The 14,760-nt window shown below is 44.8% G+C and overlaps 1 protein-coding gene across 1 annotated transcript in view; it reads left to right on the forward strand.

Annotated features, from left to right (window-relative positions):
- Window positions 1-2,398: 2,398 nt before the first annotated feature.
- The window catches only part of RNF13 (ring finger protein 13), a 118,493-nt gene continuing 106,131 nt past the window's right edge, over window positions 2,399-14,760 (forward strand). The window contains exon 1 of the mRNA XM_075555928.1: window positions 2,399-2,542. The gene's annotated coding sequence lies outside the window, so the exon portion shown is untranslated. The remainder of the gene's footprint in view (window positions 2,543-14,760) is intronic.

Here is a 14,760-nt window from a genome sequence, read left to right on the forward strand (position 1 = left end):
TTTGCTTGTCTCTATGTCTATGTCAAGAAATATGATTTTATATGGGTAAAATTAGGGATATTTTAATAAAGAAATGCTTATAGGTGCCCCGTTGGCCCTGTTGGTTCTGGCTTGGACTGCTAACAGAGAGGTCAGCGTTTCAAACCGGCAGGGAGGAGAAAGTGAGGCTGTTGTCTCTATAGATTTATACATGCTTGGAAACTATGTAACGTCTCTATGAGCAGGAACGGACATGGTGGCAGTGGGTCTAGTGATTTTAACTATGTATGCAAGCTATGTGTATATGAATTCATGGTAATTCTATTCCTAACTTCATTCTCTGACTTCCTTAATGTCAGGGATGCGTATTAATTATTCAATGTCTTCATAATCACGGACAATTTAAGAATACATGAAAGAAAGCATCTTAGCCTTTTATTGATTCATAACTTGTTTTAAAAATAATTTTGAGTAGATAAGATTTACAAGGATCAAATTCAAAAGACACAATGACTGTACAAGAGTATTGCTTCTACCCATTTTCTAACCTACTGTCTGTGTCCACCCTTCCTCTCCCTGCAGAAATCAAAATTAAAAGTTTCATTCAGTGGCATCCTAAGTGGTAGTCCACGAGATAGTGAGCCCCCCTTCCAACTTAAAAAAAAATTTTAAGGGCCTGAAGTATATGAAGACCTTATTACTTAATACCCAAAAAACCTACGGCCATCGAGTTGATTCGACTCATAGTGACCCTATAGAGTTTCTTAGATTTCAACCCTTTAATGAAGCTGACAGGCTCCATCATCTCCCAAAGAGAGGTGAGATAGTTAAAATTTATTTCTGTGCTAAACTGACCGATAAACACATGTGGGATTAATTGAAGGGCAGAGAGATAAACGGCTCTGTGAGGCTCACCTTTCTAGTTCTTGGGTCTCTTGCTTTCTGATGGTTCCACCAGGGTGCAGCTGCCTTAGCCAGTTTCCTGCTTCATCTGACAAGGCTCACTTCCTGCAAGACATGCCTGAGGAGAAGCCACATGGACCTACCCTGATGCAGCCCTGGGTTCTGGAGCAGCGGTGTGGAGACCCCTGCCAGTGCTGAGATGCTTACACGCTCACTGATTCGGCTTTCCTCCTGCAGTCAGCATCATTGCGTGTGTTTTGTGAGACTGAGGACTTTGTAGATTGGTGTCAGATATATGGGCTAATGTTGGACTTGTGGACTTGGACTGTACTGGGTTGGGATGCTTTCTTAATGTACACTTACTCTTTATACATATGAGTTTCTGTGGATTTGTTTCCCTAGTTTACCTAGACTAACACAAGAGGCTAGTGGGTTTGAAGCTCAGATGTTGCAGTTAGCAGGCCAATGTACAATGCTTACCTGGCAGTGCCACCAGGGTTCCTACGACCAATCACAGTCAAGTACATTTTGACTCGCGGTGATCACACTCCTATGCGTCGGAGAACTGTGTGCCCACCTTTCTCTTTGCAGTTCACTGGGTTAACTGCACTATCCAGGGACTTCAAAGAGCTCATAAAAGGCAGAAGTAGGACCTGAATCTAGGTCTCCGGGCATCCTAGTTCACTGCTCTGTAATCTTTGCACTAAGCTACATTGCCTCTTTAAATATGACCCGACCATAACTGGGTTAAACAGTGCAAATGGTCTAATTCAAGTCTTTGAAATTCCAAAGTAGCCTGATTTAAGATCAGGACAAGAGATGGGGGAGGCTTACAGAAGAGCTGCAGCCAGGCTTTTTGGGGGGATGGGATGGTGTTTCTTCCCAAGAGACAAGGCATTTTTTTGGTTTTCGGGGATGAATCACCAGTTTGGCTTCTGCTGAGTCTCTGGGACGGCGGGTGTCAGGTCCTGAGTGCTGACGTCAGCGTGGCTCTGAGCCAGGTCCCCAGGGACAGGGCTTCAGACCTTGACCACTGGTCCCTTGACCCCGAGGTCCCAACTACCCCCATCTCGGCCTGGGCGCGGTTCAGAGGGGTCTCTCGAGGGCTGTGTAGGGAGGAGACGCCCCGCGGCAGACCCAGGTCTCCAGCCGGTCGGACTTGGAGGTCTCCTTCCAAGAGCCGGCACGGTCCGGGCTGGTCCTGGCCTTCCGAGCTCGCCCTTTCCGGAACCCAAGGCAGATGCTCGCGGCCAGTCCCAGTGCCAAGCCCGCCCCGTCCCTTTCCAAGAGCGGCCGCTCGGCCGCCCCGCGTCCGGCCTCCACCCATCCTCCTTTAGGACGAGCGATCACGCGGCCGCGAACGAGACTCCGCGCACGGGGCGGTCCTCCCCGCAGCGCTGGCGCGAGCTCCGAGACCCGCGGTGGGAGTGGGAAGGAGCCTTGACAAGCAGCCCTGTGGCCCAATCGCCCCTCTCCGCCTTCGGGTGCGGGCCAATGAGGCGCGAGGGGCGGGACTTCCGGCTCCCTCGTTGTTGTCCTCCCGGCGCGGCTCCGGGTGGTGGCGTCGCTGTGCAGAGCCAGTCATGAAGGCTCCGTAGTGGCATCGCCCGCAGCGCCGCGGCGGGTGAGCCGGGTCGTGTTCCGGGCGCGAGGCTTCGAGGTAAGCGTCCCTCCAGCCTCTGCGGGGGCGCGCGGCGGGGCGCCGATTGTCCCCCGCGGGGCCTGGCTCGGAGCACACACCCCCTCGGCCGGCCCTGGAGCTCCGGGCCCGCGCGGCCGCCGGGGCTTTGCCGCTCCGCGCCAGGCTTCCGCGAGGGAGAAGCCGGGGAGGTGTCGTTGTAGGGAAAGCAGGAGTCCGGCCCTCGGAGGACCGAGGCCTCCCCTTCCTGCTGGCCGTACCGACGTCCCCAAAGTTGTCGGCTGTCTCTGCTGCTCCTGATTTTGCCCCCGCCGGAGGCGGGCCGAGTCCGGGAGGTCCCGCCTTTGCCGTGGAATGCCGTGGCGAAATCGCACGACTTCAATCGCGGGGGTGGGGGCTCGCTCGAATTGGAGAAAAAAAGAGGAGTCACCCCTGTTCTTTGCCACTTTCTCTCCCCGTCCTCCCTGGAGGCCCAGCTTGCAGTTCGGGACGTGACTGCCCGGGCCAGGTACCGCGTCCCTGCCCTGTTAAAAGTAGCCGTCCTGCCAGCACGCGCTGACCCGCACCTCTGAAAGCTGCCTGGCTGCTCCCCAGACGGAGTGGACAGACCGCGAGGCCAACAGATAGTACCCCAGAGCACAAACACGACCTGCGCGACAGCCATTCAGGGTTTCCTACTAGCTTTGGGGAGATGACTGTGTTTTGTTAGAACCCAGAAGTAATACATTTCAGAACCGGATCGTTTTCACCTTTGGTTTCAGCACCGTGGGCAGCTGCTGAGGTCATCGGTCATAAACCCCAAAGCAGCCCCTCGGGTACTAGTGATGCAGCCTGTAAGCAGGAAGGATAAGAACGAATGCATTCCTCTCAACAATGATGCGTTGTTCTCCAAGGAGAACATCTGCAGTTGGAGACAATATAACTAAGGTGGGTGTGCCTCCGAAGAGCAGGACTCAAGGTTAAAACCAATCCCCAGGAGATTCAAGGAGAGGGCTTTCGTTGGAATCTGATAGGAGTTAAAAAGAGCTTTAGCCCAAAGTACTGCAGGATGGTAGGGCAGGGCCAATAGGAATCCGGTGGATTTGGGAATCCATTTCGTGCATTGACACAAACTTAAGGAAGGAAAAAACAAGCAAGCATCAGAAGGCATCCCGTGTATCCAGAGTAAATATTATTTTGTGAGGCGTTTGCTTCTGTTTGTTGGACAAAGTTAAGGAAATAAAGGTTTTGTGAAGGCAAATGGATGTCCAGTGTGGGAGCATGGATTGTGTCAGAAACAAATGTTTCAGAACAGGAGCCTGAACGTGGGAGTGGAGCTCACAGCTTTTCCCCTTAGCAATTTACAGATCTTATCCTGAAGACTACAACTGTAGTGATGAAATGAACTTGATCGATCCGGACCTAGTGAAGTTTCAATTTTTTTTCTTCTCCAAAATGGTGGGATAGAAACCCAGTTATTTCTGTGTGGGGAATGACAACTGCTGTACTGGAATTTTTGTTTGTTCTTTGTTTTTTAAGTCTGCTTTTATTTGAAGTTAGCCAGCTTTGTGTCTCAGCTCCTGTTAATGTACCAATAGCATGTGTAAAAGCTAAGTCATGTGTAAAAGATCTTGTTTAAAGATCTTGTACCAAAGAGCTTGAGTTAAATTCTCATCTCTCCATGTTCAGAGGTTAATTTCTCTCAAGCGCACTGGGGAGACCTCAATTGCTGCTGGCATTCAGTTTCCTCTCCGGGATATTTTTTTCTGCGTTCTAAATTGACTTAGGGGAATCAGAGGTATTACAGACACTAATTTTTAGCAAAGTGAGGATAGACTCCGGTAGGACAGACTTACAGCTTTGGGTTAAAAATGGGTAAGAAGGCAGTTTATATTTTGTATTCATTACATAAACATGTTTCAAGTGAAATTGCTTGTCAAATATTGTGGTGTGCTTATTTCTTCTTTGAAGTTGCCTAAGGGTGGTTGTCCTCAAAATGAAAAGCACGATTTTGAACACTTTAAAATGTGAGGTTCTGTTACATTTAATAGAAGACTGGTGTTTTGAACCATTTGATAGGTTATTAACATGTGGTATTGCATGCAGTAGTTTTTACTTGACATGAAAAAGGGGAAGGGCCATGCTACGCCTTGTTAATCCTCTCCAAAGAGGAAGCAGAACTGGTAGAAAAGTAAATTCTTTTTTTAATAAAACTTGAAGTACTCAAGATGAGTTATTGCTTAAAAAAAATCCACATACTCTGCAAATATTTATTGTTACTATATAAAAACATATTAAGCTTTCCTACTACCCAGAAGTTTTGGACACAATTAAGAACGTGTTTGTGTCATCAAATTTGAGTTTGAGCCACAAATTAAAGTGTGTCAATAACAGCGAAAACAGTAATAGTTAACATTGATTGTGTACTTTAGACCAAATGTACTTCTAAGCACTCTGTGTTCTCACAACAGCTTTTGAAGTGGTACATAATACTGTTATTTCCTATTTGATGCATGACGGTGTGAGAGTTACATAACTTGCCGAGGTAGCTCAGGTAGTTAATGAAGTAGCTGGGATTTGAACCCTGCTAGTCTGACTATCCAGCCTGTCCTCCTTGTGTCATATTTCATAGAAAAATACAGGATGCTCTGTGCAATTCAGATTCGTTGCTCCCTGCTTGGATGACCTTTGGCAAGCTCCTTTGACCCTCAGGTTCTTTCTCAAACCCTTCCTAGCGTTTGTGGGGATTAGGGTAATTTGTAAAGCACTAGAAAGAATATGTGTTCAGTAAATTGGAGGCCTCGGCCTCTTTCCTTTCCTTGAGGCTATGGCAATTGGAAAGAATATGGATGGTTAGCTGTTTCAGAGCGTGGGAGAAGGCAGACAATTCCACATGAGGATCCTGCTATGCAGAGGTATAGGAGTAAGAAACCAGAGACCACTTGCCAAAGTTGTATAGTTCGGGAACATACTATGCTGGTAAAGAGACCTGGGTACAGATTATGAAAATACTCGAATGCCAGGTTATGGATTTTGTATGTAATCTAAGTTTATGAGAGCCCGTCTTTTATGAATACGAATCTGGGAATGGGATCCCTTGGAAGAATGGAAACCTGGAGGTAGGAATGCCTTCATAATAGTTTATTATAATTGCTTAATCCAGAAGTAATGGTGATGGAATTGTAGTAGAGGGTCTGGATTTGAGAAATGTTCTCCTTGACACTTGAGAAATGTCGCTGACCTTGGGATCTGATATTCCCTCGGGGTCTAAGACCATTTCAGGAGGCTGATGATGCTAACAAAGGAAGTACGGATATTGTGAGGAAGAACAGCTTTGGGTGAAACGGGTTTAGGAGCAGAGAGCATGATAGAGAGTTCATTTTCGGGGCAGTTACTCAGATATTTGGGAATGTGAAATGGAAACTGGGAGCTTCGTATATTCCACAAAAGGGAAGCAAAGTGCACATTCTCTTGTGAGTAACTGGCCTAGACCAGTGGCTTTCCCCCTCCCTCATGATCGGCCCTTTCATACAGCTCCGCATGGTGTGGTGACCTCCCCCCCGCAACCATAAAATGATTTTCGTTGCTACTTCATCACTGTCATTTTGCTATTGTGATGAATCAGGCAACCCCTGTGAAAGGGTCGTTAGATCCCGGAAGGGGTCGCAACCCACAGGTTGAAAACTGCTGACATCCATTCCACTGCTTTTTACAAAAAATTAGTTATCTCCTATTTCAGGCACTCTTCTAGACTTTCAAGAGCATATCAATGAACCAAAGACAAAACTTTGCCTTCATGTAGCTTATCTTCTGATGGGAGAAATAAAGGGCATTTTCCTAATTGTAAGGAGTTAGATTTTTCTTGTGCTTTTTGCTTATAAAATAAAAAAAAAATCATACCATCTGAACAGCAAAGATAACTACTGTATACACTTGCGTATATGCCGACCCGAATATCAGCCAAGGCACCTAATTTTACCACAAAAACTGCATAGAAAACGTGCTGAAAAACTCAGCTTATACATGAGTATGTATGGTAAATTTGTAAAGTATCTTCATATTCAAGTGTCTCCTCTCCCTGTTTCCCCGTCCCTCAGTGGAATGATATGGATGCATCTACTACGCAAAACATGTAGACACTCATGAGCTGTTTATGTTTATGGTTAGGAGAAGTTTGTTAAGGCTGGCTAGATCAGGGCCAGATCTCAAAGATAAAAGGATCAGGAAATGCAGCAGGCACTAAAGATACCTGCAGATGGCTAATGGGGAACAGGAGGAAGGGACTATGGCTTGTGGCCTCGGTTACCTATGAGGTTAGAATAAAAATCACATTTTAATGTAATGGAAAGCTTCCACACCAAGGGAATCTTGTGTTGCCCAGCCTCTCAATTAGCTGGGTGACTCTGCATAAAGATCTTGCCCTCTCAGTTCATTTCCTCATCTGGAAAATGAAGTCATTGGAATTTTCGGGTTTTAGAAATAGGCTTTTCATACTCTCATAAAGTGCCTATGACAGTACTGTTTCACGTTACCAATGGAGGCAAACGAGAGCTCCTCCTGATTGCTTCGTATTCATGGAGTGTGTCCTTGTTTACCAACTTAGATGTTTAAAGAAAGATGCTTGCAAACTTAATGCTTTGATACTATTTACTGCTCAAACTGCATTGTGATTTTAAAAAGAGCAAGAGATGGCCTGATAAATAGTTTTCACCATCTGCCACAATGTGTAAAAGAAAAATTAGCTGCAGTGTTTTAGACTTTCAAAGTGGATTTTAGTGGTTGCTCACTCGCTCTTTCCTTCATTTGTACTAATTTGCATGTTACTGTGCTCGATGCTAGATACACATAGTAAAAAAGTATAGTCTCTAACCCAAAGCCCTACCTCAAAAGAATTTAAAGAACAGTGGGGGTGATGAGCAGTTTAAATTAGCTTTGTTGTGGCGTCACTGAGGAGCACAGTCTGTAAAGAAGATTCAAAGACAAGGCGGGCCTCAAGGAACAGTATGGCTAGGCGGAGAAGGTTCAGTGCCTTTGGAAGAAAGACGGAAGAATGGGAAGGGACGCAGCTGGAAATCCAGGCAGAAGCCAGTTGTTAAAGAGCCCCTGGTGCTCAGTTCCAGTTCCAGTCTTGGTTAAATCTTGTTGCGGTAGAATATCCACAGAAATAACAAAACATTTGCCAGTTCTCCACCACTGGCATGTGTGTGCATCACTGACTTTAATCATGTTCCCTGTGAGTGCCGCCATGCCATGGCTGCTTCTAGATTCCTCATGACCCTAAACAGAGTCTCAGGACCGGTTGGAGCATAGCTTCCCACTCATTCCCTCCTACTCACCCCTGGTCAGAAGCTTGTTCTGTATATTTGCCTATTCTAGATATTTCTTATACTTGGGTTCATATTCGTTCCTTTTTGCCCGATTTATTTTACTCAGCATGCTGTTTTCAAAAGTTCACGACCAAGTAATTTTCCATCGTATGTGTGTACTATGTTTTGTTTATCCTTCAAATTCCCACTTTCAAGGCTTTTCCTTATCTACTTCGGCGTGGACTTGCTGGGTCATCCGATTGTTCTATATTTAACTTTTTGAGGATCCATCAACTGCTTTTCATAACAACTGTGTCATTGTACCCGCCCATTAGCAATGGATGAGAGTTCTCATTTCTCAGTATTCTGGCCGACAGTTGTTTTCTGTCCCCTTTTCTTTTGTTTCCTACTAAAAATACCATGGTGGGAGTGAAATGTTATCTTGTGGTTTTGAATTGCCTTTTCCTGGTGACTAATCATGTTTAACATCTCTTCATGTCCTTACTGCCTACTTATATGTCTTCTTTGGTGAAGTAACTATTCAAATTCTTTGCTTATTTTTGACTGGATTATTATTATTATTTTTTGCTGTTGAGTTGTAGACATTCTTTAAGTACTCTGGGATATTAAAACCTCGTTGGACATATGGTTCCTAAATATTTCTCTCATTCCATGGGTTGTCTGTTCACTTGGTTGTTACAATCTTTGGTGCACACTCTATTTTAATTTTTTGAATTCCTGTTTATCCCTCTTTTGTTGCTTGTACTTTTGGTGCTGTATTTAAGACTCCATTGTTGAAAATTAGGTTTGAAATATGACCTTTATGCTTTCTTCTAATTCTTCCATGATTTCAGCTTTTGCTGAAATCATGAAAACCGATCACTGATCAGTGACTGATCAAATTTAAATTAATTTTCATTTTTGATGTGTCGAGCTTGGTTTTGCTTATGGAAATCCAGTTGTCCCAGCACCATTTATTGAAGACAGTATTCTTCCCCAGTGAATGGGCTAGCATCCTTGTCAGAAATCAGCTGCCCATCGATGTGGGGTTCCTTTCTGCACTCTCGGTTCTCTCCCATTGGTCTATGAATCGGTTCTTATACCAGTACCAGACCATGTTGACTACTGTCGCATGATGGTATGGTTTGAAGAGCTTCACTTTCTTTTTAATGATTGTTTTGGCTAGCCACAGGGAAACCCTAAGAGCACTTGCACTCTGTCCTCTGGTCTACTCAGTGCAGTGAGTCGGTGCCCTGAAACTCCATTCAGGACTCCGTGTACTTACATAAGGAGCCAGCAGTGCAGCGCGCTTGCTGCTGAGTGCCAAGCCCATAGTTGGGACGGACCAGCTGCTCCGTGGAGAAAGTTGAGGCTTTTGCTGTCTTGCATGATTACCAGCCTTGGAACGCCCAGAGAGTAGTGAGATGGAGTAGACTCAGTGGTAGTTGGTTTAGTTTCTGGATTTGAACAGATTTTGAAGATTGGATTTCCTATTTATGCAAAGAAGCTGTGGCAGTCAGCTCGCCCCGCCCTGCCCCGTGCCCCGGGAGCCCTGCACAGTGACCTCCCCTTTCCACACCTTTGAACACGGCACTGCAAGGGCCACACAGAGATGCTGCTGGGCTTCTAGCCACCCTGCGGACGGACGCTGCGCTTCAGCCAAGCTTGGCTCTCTGCGCACAAGTTCCCAGGCAAACAGAAAACGGTGGTGGAACAGTGGGGATCAGCAATCCTGCCCAGGAAGCTTTGGGAGGTGTGGTTTACTGTGGTCTTCCTGAAGTTGAGACAATGCTGAACAAACAGGATGAGCTTTGCGGTGTGGACAGTGGCAAAGCTTCTAGTGAGCGCCACTCTCCTTCATGGGAAGTCCCAGAGATTAATGCAGCTCTCACAGAACCTCCAGGGTTGTGAGCAAACCCTGTTACGAAGATGGTCGGCGGATCAGAACAAGATGGCACTGACTCGTCCTTCAGAACTTGATGAACGCGTGAGTGAAGAGGCCTCTGAGAAAAACCTGGGCTCCTTTGAGGAGTGAAGTGGGACCCCTGAATAAGCTAATCTGAGGTCAGCAAACCAAAGAGAATCACAGTGAACCTATAGGCTGCTTTGAGTAGTATTGCTTAAAATACAAGGCCTTCCAGTTCATGCACATTTTTATTTACTTATGTCTTTAAAGTCTTTCAATAAGGTTATATAATCTTCAGTGTACACTTCTTTCACCTGTTTGGTTAAATGTTTTTAAGTATTTTATTTTAGATTCCACTGACTAAAATTATATTTGGGTTCATTGCTAGTATAGAGACCCAACTGATTTGTGTGTCTTGACCCAACTGATAGAGACCCAACTGATTTGTGTGTCTGGAAACTTTCCTGAATGCATTTATTAGCATGAGTGGCTTTATTGTTGTTTTAAAATTGTGTGTGTGTGTCTGTATTTAGATATATCCTTGCATTGTCAGTTCAGTGTTGGACTGCTAACCCAAAGGTCAGTGGTTTAAACCCACTAGCCGCTCTGCAGAAGGAAGAGGAGGCTATCAGCTCACACACATTTATAACCTTAGAGACCCTATGGACTAGAGGGTCACTATGAGTTGGAATTGACTCAGTGGTAGGAGAATAGGGATTTGGGTTGCATATATATATATAGTTGTTTGTGTGTGTGTGTGTTTACCTATGAGATTATGTTGTCTGTGAATAGAAATAATTTTACCTCTTCTTTGGATGCCTTTTATTTCTTTTGGGGGCCTCTATTGCTTTGGCAAGAAATTCTAGTGCAATATTAAACAGCAGTGGTCAGAGCAGGCGTCCATCCTTGTCTTGTTCTTGACCATTTCTGAGGAAAAGCTGTTGGTCTTTCTGCTTTGAGCACGATGTTAGCTGCGTGGTTTTCTCTAAATGCTCTATAGCAGATCAAGGAATTTGCCTTCTGTATGGGGCCTTCAAAAAGTTCATGTGAAAGTTAATTCCATTTTTCATGAATTTTAAAAGCCCCCATTTTGTCGGAGTAGAGACCCAAAGCCCATCTGTACACAATTGGACATTCCTTCAAAAAAGGGTCACAAGGAAGGGATGAACCAGCCAGGGAGCAGTGTGGCACCGATGAAAGATACAACTTTCCACTAGTTCTTTAATGCTTCCTCCGCTCCACTATCATGACCCCAATTCTACCTTGCAAAGCTGGCTAGACCAACAGAAACATGGCGAAGAGGGACAGCAGATGGTGTAAGATGTGAAAATAATAATAACAACTTATGATTTAACAAGAAGAGGAAGGAAGGGAAAAAGAGGAGCTGATCCCCAGGGCTCAGGTAGAAAGAAAATGTTTTGAAAATGATGATAGCAACAAATGTACAAATGTGTTTGATACAATTGATATACTACATTGATTGATTTTCTAATTTTGAATCATCCTTGCCTTCTTGGACTAAATCCCACTTGACTCTTGTGGATGACTGCTTTAATATGGTCTTGGATCTGTCTTACTAGTATCTTGTAGAGAATTTTTGCATCTCTGTTTAAAGGAAGTTAAGATTGGCCCGTACTTAACTTTTTGTGGTATCTTTGCCTGGTTTTATTGGGATCAGGGTAATACTAGTTTCCTAGAATGAATTAGGGAGAATTCCCAACTTTTAAATTTTTTTAAAATTAATAAATCTTTTTACTGGGGCTCATACAACTCTTATCACAATCCATACATACATCATTTGAGCAAAGCACCCTTATACATTCATTGCACTCATCTTTCTCAAAATTCGCCTTACACTTGGGTTCCTGGAATCAGCTCGGTTTCCTTTTTTTTTCCTCCCCTTCCCCTCCCTCCCCGCTCCCCCCTTCCCTCTGGTCCCTTAATAGTTTAAAAAAGAGTTTAGAGAAAATAATAATTTACTGGGGGCTTAAGTGGAGAGCAAATGTTTTGAGAATGATGAGGGTAATGAATGTACATGGGCTTTACACAATTGATGCATGTATGGATTATAATAAGAGTTGTATGAGCCCCCAATAAAATGATAAAAAACAAAACAAAAAGTTTAATAAAGATGGGTATTATTTCTCTAAATGTTTGGTAGAATTCCCCAGTGAAGTCATATGGTCCAGGACTTATTTTCTCTTGGGATTTTTTGTTCACTGATTACAGTTTACATTCTGTTCATTAATTGATGGACTTCTAAGTTGTGTTCATCTTTTGGTTATTGGACTACAGTGGCTCAGTAATAGAATTCTTGCCTTTTGTGTAGGAGGCTCAATTCCTAGGCAGTACACCCCACCCATGCACAATCCCCACCTGCCTGTCAGTCACCACTCTGCTTGTAGGTTGCATAATTCTGAACTGGCTTCAGTAGAACTTCCAGGCTAAGGGGAGTAGCAATAACGACGACCTCGTTCCTGAACTCCACCAATAAAACCCTGGGGTCAGATGCACTGCTGACCATGGGACGAGTCGGGGCAGTTCATTGTCTTGTGCCTGGGTTCACCAGCAGCGGGGGCTGGCTTGTTGGAAGCAAGCAACAGCTGTAGTTCTGCTATGAGCGTTCACACATAGTGTTTCATACCCGTTTTAAATCCTTTTGTGTATATAGCCAAGAGTGGAACAGTCGGCTCATGCAGTGCTCTAGCTCCCTATTCCTTCAGCAACAGGAGTACCACAAATGGCATCTGCTTCACACTTCATGCAATTTAATAGTTCTGTGCCGTGGCCCTAGGCAGTCAACAGTCTAGATACTTTCTCATGTATCTATCCTGGATCTCATCTACAGAAAATCATACAAAACACAGGAAGCAAGCAAGCCACCCAAACCCACCAACAGTGACTAGACAAAGCACGGACAAACCTCAGTAGAACAGACAGCAGAACATTAAAAACGGAAACAACTTGAAAGTTAAGCTCAAATGAGAAGGTATTGCATTTTTACCTAACGACATCTGTCATCATTTACAAGGCGCAGGGCGCTTCGCACCCCTGGACTCCACGCACACAGAGGGCATTCACCGGAGGCCCCATCCATGTGGGGACCTTGCGCAAATGGATTTTGGGGTTCTGCTGTCATCCACAATCTTCTACAAACCAGGTCTTCTCAATTTAGCTCTGATACCATCCCTTCCTGTGGATTTGCATTTTATTCTTTACAGTCCTTGGGTCATATAGGATAATGTGCTTCCTCCATGCGGATTTAATCGACACCTCACTTAGATGGCTGTTTGTCTGAAGACAAGCCTTTAGGACCGTTCTTCCCGATAGCAGGCCGCCATCTGCTTTCTCCACCACACTTTGCTGTCGTGGCTCTGGCCGTTCTTGTCTCTCTCAGCTTCTTTTCCTCTGACCTTTTTCACTTTCACGGTGCTGTTTCTGCACTGTCTTTCCTCTGTTTGTATCTTACGACTCAGAAGTGGAGGGGTTGAGGACTCATCCTCTGCTGATTCTGTCTCATTAACACAACAGTTCTCGCTGTGGCTTACATCTCCAGGGCAGGACTTCGGACTCCGGCACGTATTGTGAGGGGCACGGTTCAGCCCATAGCATGTACACGTGATGTCTAACTTCTTGAGGACTCACTGAAGTTCTTTTTCCCAGCGTGCCACTTTCCATTCCCACCAGGATTCCAGTTTCTCCACACCCTTCCTTGTGGTTAGGGGCCATTGAGTCTGTGCCAACTCACCCCGTGTACACAACACTGCCCTGTGCTCTGCCATTCTCACAACTGTGGTTACATTTGAACCTGCTGTTGCAGCCACGGTGTCAGTCAGTCCATCTTGTAGGGGGTTTTCTGTTTTTCGCTCACGTCTGATGTCCTGTTCCAGGGACTGGTCTCTCCGGACAATAGGGCCAGAGTATTGTAAGACGAAGTCTCACCATCCTTGCCTCTATAGAGCTCTCAGCCCACATTTCTGTCAAGACCGACCAGGCTGCCCTTTTCGCAGTCCATGTTCCTTTGAACATTCTTCTCCGGCGCCACAAGTCAAATGCATCAATTCCTCTTTGGTTATCTTTGGTCAGTGTCTTACTTTCACACGAACATGAAGCCATTGAAAATACCATGGCTTGGCTCAGGCACACCGTAGTCCTCAACGTAACGTCCTAGCTTTTCAATACTCTGAAGAGGTCTTGTGCAGTAGATTTAACCCATGCAACCCGCCTTTGGATCTCTTGACCTGCATCCATGAGCATTGATTATGGATCCAAGGAAGACAACATCCTTGACAACTTTATCTATCATGATGTTAACCATTGGTCTAATTGTGAGGATTTTGGTCTTTACATTGAGTTGTAATCTGTACCGAAGGCTCCAATCATTGATCTTCATTAGCAAATGCTTTTAAGTCTTACTTGTGTTCAGCAAGCAAAATTGTGCCACTTGGACATCGCAGGTTGTTAATAAGCAACAAGTTCTGTGTGAGCACAGTAAAGTGTTCTGGAATTCCCATTCCTTTCAGGGTTAGGCACCTCTAGTTTATGACTCACACATATCAAACTTGTCGTAGTCACAAGTCAACATCTTTCTGGTATTCTCTGCTTTCAGCCAAGATCCAGCTGACAACAGCAATGCTACCCCTTGACTTTCCAGTAAGGTTTGCTGATCACTGTTTTAGGAGTGTCATTTTGGAGTGACCGTAGCACAGTGTTGTGTGGCAGCAACTGGATGGTCTTTTTCCTCTTCCCCCATCTTGAGAAACTGACCACAGCTGAACTGAGGTCACCTCTGTGGAAGTGGATTTAAGGTGTCCAAAGTATGCCTTCATGATGTTTTTCCCTAAGTAGTGGACTCAGACAGTATTTGTCCTTTTGTGACAGACTAACTTCATAATACGTATGTTTTCCAGGTCCCTCCATGTCATGAGATATTTCATAATTTCATCACTCTTTTTAAGGGATGTGTAGTATTCCATTGTGTATATATATTCTTCTCTTTTAATCATTTTATTGGGGGCCCTTATAGCTCTTATAACATTCCATAATAC

The sequence above is a fragment of the Tenrec ecaudatus genome, chromosome 8 (assembly GCF_050624435.1).
Source record: "Tenrec ecaudatus isolate mTenEca1 chromosome 8, mTenEca1.hap1, whole genome shotgun sequence".
In the NCBI taxonomy this organism is placed as follows: Eukaryota; Metazoa; Chordata; class Mammalia; order Afrosoricida; family Tenrecidae; genus Tenrec; species Tenrec ecaudatus.